The sequence below is a fragment of the Nicotiana tabacum genome, chromosome 20 (assembly GCF_000715075.1).
Source record: "Nicotiana tabacum cultivar K326 chromosome 20, ASM71507v2, whole genome shotgun sequence".
Classification (NCBI taxonomy): domain Eukaryota; kingdom Viridiplantae; phylum Streptophyta; class Magnoliopsida; order Solanales; family Solanaceae; genus Nicotiana; species Nicotiana tabacum.
In genome coordinates, this window is record NC_134099.1 from 76722486 (window position 1) to 76729318 (window position 6833).

Genomic DNA, 6833 nt, shown 5'->3' on the forward strand with positions numbered 1-6833 from the left:
AATGTTGCAAAAGGTAAAAATGCGCAACTCAGGGATTGGAGCCCTAATGCTGGCTTAAAGAAAAATTGCTCAACTCAGGGATTGGAGCCCTAATGTCGGCTAAAGGAAAAATGCTCAACTCAAGGATTGGAGCCCTAATGCTGGCTTAAAGGGAAAAATTCTCAACTCAGGGATTGGAGCCCTAATGTCGGCTAACAGGAAAAATGCTCAACTCAGGGATTGGAGCCCTAATGTTGGCTAAAGGAAAGTTGCTCAACTCAGGGATTGGAGCCCTAATGCTGGCTTACAGAAAATTGCTCAACTCAGGGATTGAAGCCCTAATGTCGGCTAAAAGAAAATCGCTCAACTCAGGGATTGGAGCCTTAATGTCGGCTAAAGGAAAATCGCTCAACTCAGGGATTGGAGCCCTAATGTCAGCTAAAAGAAAATCGCTCAACTCAGGGATTGGAGCCCTAATGTCAGCTAAAAGAAAAATGCTCAACTCAGGGATTGGAGCCCTAATGTCGGCTAAAAACAAAACGCTCAACTCAGGGATTGGAGCCCTAATGTCGGTTAAAAAGACGATGCTCAACTCAGGGATTGGAGCCCTAATGCTGGCTAAATGGAAATTGCTCAACTCAGGGATTGGAGCCCTAATGTCGGCTAAAAGAAAATCGCTCAACTCAGGGATTGGAGCCCTAATGTTGGCTAAAGGAAAACGCTCAACTCAGGGATTGGAACCCTAATGTCGGCTAAAAGAAAATCTCTCAACTCAGGGATTGGAGCCCTAATGTCGGCTAAAAGAAAAATGCTCAACTCAGGGATTGGAGCCCTAATGTCGGCTAAAAACAAAACGCTCAACTCAGGGATTTGAGCTCTAATGTCGGCTAAAAAGACGATGCTCAACTCAGGGATTGGAGCCCTAATGCTGGCTAAAGAAAACATGCTCAACTCAGGGATTGGATCCCTAATGTCGGCTAAAGGAAAAACGCTCAACTCAGGGATTGGAGCCCTAATGTTGGCTAAAAAAAATGCTAAACTCAGGGATTGGAGCCCTAATGTCGGCTAAAAGCAAATCGCTCAACTCAGGGTTTGGAGCCCTAATGTTGGGTAACAGGAAAACGCTCAACTTAGGGATTGGAACCCTAATGTAGGCTAACGGAAAAAATCGCTCAACTCAGGGATTGGAGCACTAATGTCGGCTAAAAGAAAATCGCTCAACTCAGGGATTGGAGCCCTAATGTCGGTTAACAGGAAAAACGCTCAACTCAGGGATTGGAGCCCTAATGTCAGCTAAAAGAAAATCGCTCAACTCAGAGATTGGAGCCCTAATGTCGGCTAAAAACAAAACGCTCAACTCAGGGATTGGAGCCCTAATGCTGGGAGCCCTAATGCTGGCTTAAAGGAAAAACACTCAACTCAGGGATTGGAGCCCTAATGTAGGCTAACAGGAAAAATGCTCAACTCAGGGATTGGAGTCCTAATGTCGGCTAAAAGAAAAATGCTCAACTCAGGGATTGGAGCCCTAATGCTGGCTAAAGGAAAAATGCTCAACTCAGGGATTGGAGCCCTAAGGTTTGCTAATAGGAAAAATGCTCAACTCAGGGATTGGGGCCCTATTGTTGGCTAAAGGAAAAATGCTCAACTTAGGGATTGGAGCTCTAATGCTGGCTAAAGGAAAAATTGGGGATTCTAAACCAACTCTTTTTTTTTGAATTTTCTTCTCACTTCCTTTTCGTTTTTTTGTTATTATTTATTTATTTTTATTATTTTTCATTCATTTTTTTAGTAAAATGCAGGAGAGAATTTGGGGGAAGCTTCCCTTTTGGGTTGATTCCTTATTGCAAAGCTGTTTCTTGCATTCACGTATTTCTTTTCCTTTTGGGCGGCACCTGCTTCTCGCACGGTTGCTTTGGCTCGCACCTGTTTCAATTTTCCAAACAAAGAACAATTGTCAGTTTGAAAAAGGTGGTTGGTTCGGTGGCCTTGATTGTTCCAATTGCTCGGTCCCGTCCTTATTCATGTTGAGAAACTCTGTCATTGATTGGTTTCACAAGCGATCCCCTTTAAAACTGATCAGTCTCGCATTCCCGGATTTTGCGATGATTTGCCCGTGTAAGGCTTTGGTTCTTCCATCCCATTCTACTTGGGGATTTTTACCGAGGCAGACTCAGTGAGGATTTTTATTGGGGCAGACTCAGTGGGGATATTTACAAGGCAGACTCGTTGGGGATTTGATGGGGCAGACTTTTTGGAGATTTTTACAAGGGGAGACTCTGTGGGGATTTGCCGGTTTTTTTTTGCTCAGATCATCATCATGATCAGTCGGGATCGAACTGACGTACCGCTGAAGCGGGGTATTTTCTTCGCTTCTTATTAAACGGAGCTCCGTGAAACCGGTCCGGCCACCTTTCTTTCCAGTATATTTGGAATTTGGGGTTAAAATGAAAGGGATTCAAAGAAAGGTAAAACAAAGAGCGGAGAAAACAAATTTAAAAAGAGAAGTGTCCCTTTCGGGACAAGAAAGACTTATCTGAGGAAAACATGCTGACTTTAAATTGACATGACATGCTTTTTCAGACTGGATGCTTGACCTTCACGAACTTGCATTTCCTCATGAACCAAAACAGATCTATGTTTCCAAACCAGTGGAACCTTGCCAAGACTTTCTGAGGTGGAATCATCTTTTCGGCCGACAGCGCCCTTTGCGGGTTTTCGCTAGTCGACCTCTCTTATTTTTCTCCTTGCTGTCACTTGATAGCACTCTTTGCGAGTTTTTACTAAACAAGCTCTCTCATTTTTGATTTCTCTACTCCCGTCGCCTCACGGTGCCCAAAGGTTTTCACCGACAAGACTCTCTCGTTTTATTTCTTTCAATTTTGAATGTACCGGCATCCAATCATGATATTTCTTGGCTTCCCCTGCCTTTGGCAATTGATCCGAAGGACTTGTACTTGGCAAAAGAATTGTAGATGAAATTACAACTTTTGAACCATTTGGTGTACCCCAGTTTCAACTTCAGGGTAAATTGGATTTTATTTTTGGTGTGACTGAACCCTAGAGAGAGGCTGCCTACGTATCCTTTCGGAATCAAGTCAGACGTAGTTCAGGCTCAATCAATTGTTGGTCTTTTTTTCAAGGTAGCCAAAGAAATGTAACCGGCTCAAAAGTGGTTGTAGAGAGAGTTGATAGTGTTTGGGTAGTGGGAATAAAACCTTCATCATCTCAACGTGCCAAGACCTCACCGAAGTAAAACTCAGACATAGTACCTTTTGACTGCATCTGCATTCACTGCTGTTTCAGGATCATTTCCTTCAATATCACCCAGATACAACGCTCCTCTTGGCAGTATCTTCCTGATGATGTACGGGCCTTTCCAATTAGGAGCAAATTTTCCTTTCGCTTCCTGGTGATGTGGCAGAATGTGCCTCAATACCAGTTGACCTACTTCAAAATTCCTGGGTCGTACTTTCTTGTTGTAGGCACGGGCCATTCTTTGTTGGTACAACTGCCCGTGACAAACCGCGACCATTCGTTTCTCGTCAATCAAAGTCAACTGCTCCAATCGAATCTTAACCCACTCGCTATCTTCAATTTCTGCTTCGACAATGGTGCGAAGAGAAGGAATTTCCACCTCTGCTGGTATCACAGCCTCTATCCCATAAACCAACAAGTAAGGGGTTGCCCCTACTGACATGCGCACTGTAGTGCGATATCCCAGCAATGCAAAGGGTAATTGTTCATGCCATTGTCGGGAACTCTGGATCTTCTTCCTCAAAATCTTCTTGATGTTCTTGTTTGCTGCTTCAACAGCGCCATTGGCCTTGGGCCGATAAGGAGTGGAGTTCCTATGCGTTATCTTGAACTGTTCGCATACATCCCCTATCAAGTGACTATTCAGGTTTTCCGCGTTATCTGTGATGATAGTTGCGGGAATACCGAAACGACAGATAAGATTTGAATGTACAAAATCCACCACAACCTTCTTAGTGACTGATTTAAGAGTGACGGCTTCTACCCATTTTGTGAAGTAGTCGATGGCGACCAATATGAACCTGTGCCCATTTGAAGCTTTCGGCTCAATTGGACCAATGACGTCCATGCCCCAAGCAACAAATGGCCAAGGTGCAGATATATGATGCAGTTCCGTGGGAGGCGCATGAATCAGATCGCCGTGCACCTGACACTGATGACACTTTCAAACGAAGCTAAAACAGTCCTTTTCCATGGTCATCCAGTAATAACCCGCTCGGAGGATTTTCTTTGCCAAAACATACCCATTCATGTGGGGCCCGCATACTCCTGCGTGTACTTCATGCATGATTCTTCCTGCCTCCTCGGCGTCAACACATCTTAATAAATTGAGGTCCGTGGTCCTTTTATACAATACCTCGCCGCTCAAAAAGAAACCGCCCGCGTGCCGCTTAATAGTTCTCTTTTGATCTCCAGTAGCATGTTCGAGGTATTCTTATGTCTTCAAGAACCTCTTGATATCATGGTACCATGGCTGGGTACTTGATCCTGCCTCGACTACATTACAGTAGCCGTGTCTTTCCCTGATTTGGATTTCCAAGGGATCGACGTGGGCATTGCCTGGGTAGGGTAACATTGAAGCTAAGGTGGCAAGTGCATCCGCTAGTTCGTTGTGACAACGCGGGATATACCTGAATTCTTTCGATTTGAATCGCTTGCCTAGATCCTCCACGTGCTGTCGGTAAGGGATAAGTTTGACATCCCGAGTTTCCCATTCACCTTGGGCTTGCCGGATAATCAGGTCAGAGTCCCCCATAATCAATAAATCTTCAACATCCTGATCGATCGCCATATGCATACCCATGATACAGGCTTCATATTCAGCTGTATTGTACGTGCAAAAGAAGCGCAGCCTAGCTGTAACAGGATAGTGCTGACCAGAGGGTGAGATCAAGATTACCCCAATTCCTACACCTTTGGCGTTTACGGCCCCATCAAAGAACATCTTCCAAACATGAGCGTTTTCCGAGACTACTTCTATGGTGTTTATTTCTTCATCTAGAAAATAAGTACTCAATGGTTGGTATTCCTCATCAACTGGATTTTCGGCCAAATGATCTGCTAACGCCTGAGCTTTCATTGCCATGCGAGTGACGTAGACTATGTCAAATTCCGTAAGCAAGATTTGCCACTTGGCCAGTCTGCCAGTAGGCATTGGTTTCTGAAATATGTACTTAAAAGGATCCAACCTGCTTATGAGGTAAGTAGTGTGAGCTTGGAGATAATGTCTCAATTTTTGAGCGACCCACGTCAAAGCACAACACATTCTTTCCAGCAAAGTGTACTTGGCCTCGTAGCCGGTGCATTTCTTGCTCAAGTAATAGATCGCCTGCTCTTTCTTTCCGATTATGTCATGTTGCCCGAGGACGCAACCGAAAGAATTTTCCAAGACTGTCATATACAAGAACAAAGGTCTCTCCGGCTCTGGCGGGACCAAAATTGGGGGATTTGAAAGATATTCTTTGATCTTGTCAAAAGCTTCTTGACACTCAGCCGTCCATTTGATCGTTGCATCCTTCCTCAATAGCTTGAATATGGGCTCACATGTGCTAGTCAGCTGGGCAATGAATCGACTGATATAGTTTATCCTGCCCAATAGACTCATTACGTCTTTCTTCGTTCTTGGAGGAGGTAGGTCTCAGATAGATTTTATCTTTGTTGGATCTAACTCGATACCTCTCCTGCTTACTATGAAACCCAAAAGCTTGCCTGATGGGACTCCGAAGGCGCATTTAGTCGGGTTCAGCTTCAAGTCATACTTTCTCAGTCTCTCGAAGAATTTCCTCAAGTCTTGGATATGATCGTCCTGAGTCTTGGACTTGACTATCACGTCGTCCACATACACCTCTATCTTTTGATACATCTTGTCATAAAAAATGGCAGTCATGGCTCTCATGTAAGTTTCCCCAACATTCTTCAGACCGAATGGCATAACCCGATAACAGTAAGTACCCCAAGGTGTAGTGAAGGCAGTTTTCTTGGCGTCTTCTTCATCCATCAACACCTGATGATATCCAGCGTAACAATCTACGAATGACTATATTTCATGTTTGGCACAATTATCAACAAAGATGTGGATGTTGGGCAATAGAAAATTGTCTTTGGGACTTGCCCTGTTCAAATCTCGATAATCCACACACACCCGAGTCTTTCCATCTTTTTTTGGCACTAGAACTACATTCGCCAACCACGTGGTGTACTGGACTACCCGAATTACTCCTGTTTTCAACTGCTTGGTGATTTCTTCTTTAATCTTATCACTGACGTTAATTTTGAACTTTCTCTACTTTTGTTGAACTGGAGGACAATCAGGGTGAATTGGCAATTTATGCACCACTAGATCAACACCTAATCCTGGCATGTCATCGTATGACCAAGCAAACACATCTTTAAATTCCAAAAGGAGTTGAATTATCGCGTCTCGCGTTTTCTTGTCCGTGTGAATGCTTATTTTGGTCTCTCGGACTTCTTCAGGAGTTCCCAAATTAACAGGTTCAGTGTCATTCAGATTCGGCTTAGGTTTATTCTCAAAGTGTTCCAATTCTCGATTTATTTCCCTAAAAGCCTCTTCTTCGTCATATTTCGGTTCTTGGTTAATTATTTCACAATTAAACAGCTCGTTGTGATCTGGGCGTGAAGTCCGCAAGCATGTTATATTATTTAAAGCCGCTTTATTATAACTGAAAGGAAAAAATAAAGGAAAAATAGCAAAAATTAGAATAAAAGAAAAAGGAGGAAATACTAATTTTATTCCTTGGAATTGGTAGGATAACAAGGTTTATAATTCAGGAATTCAAAACAAAAAACTAAGGAAAAACATC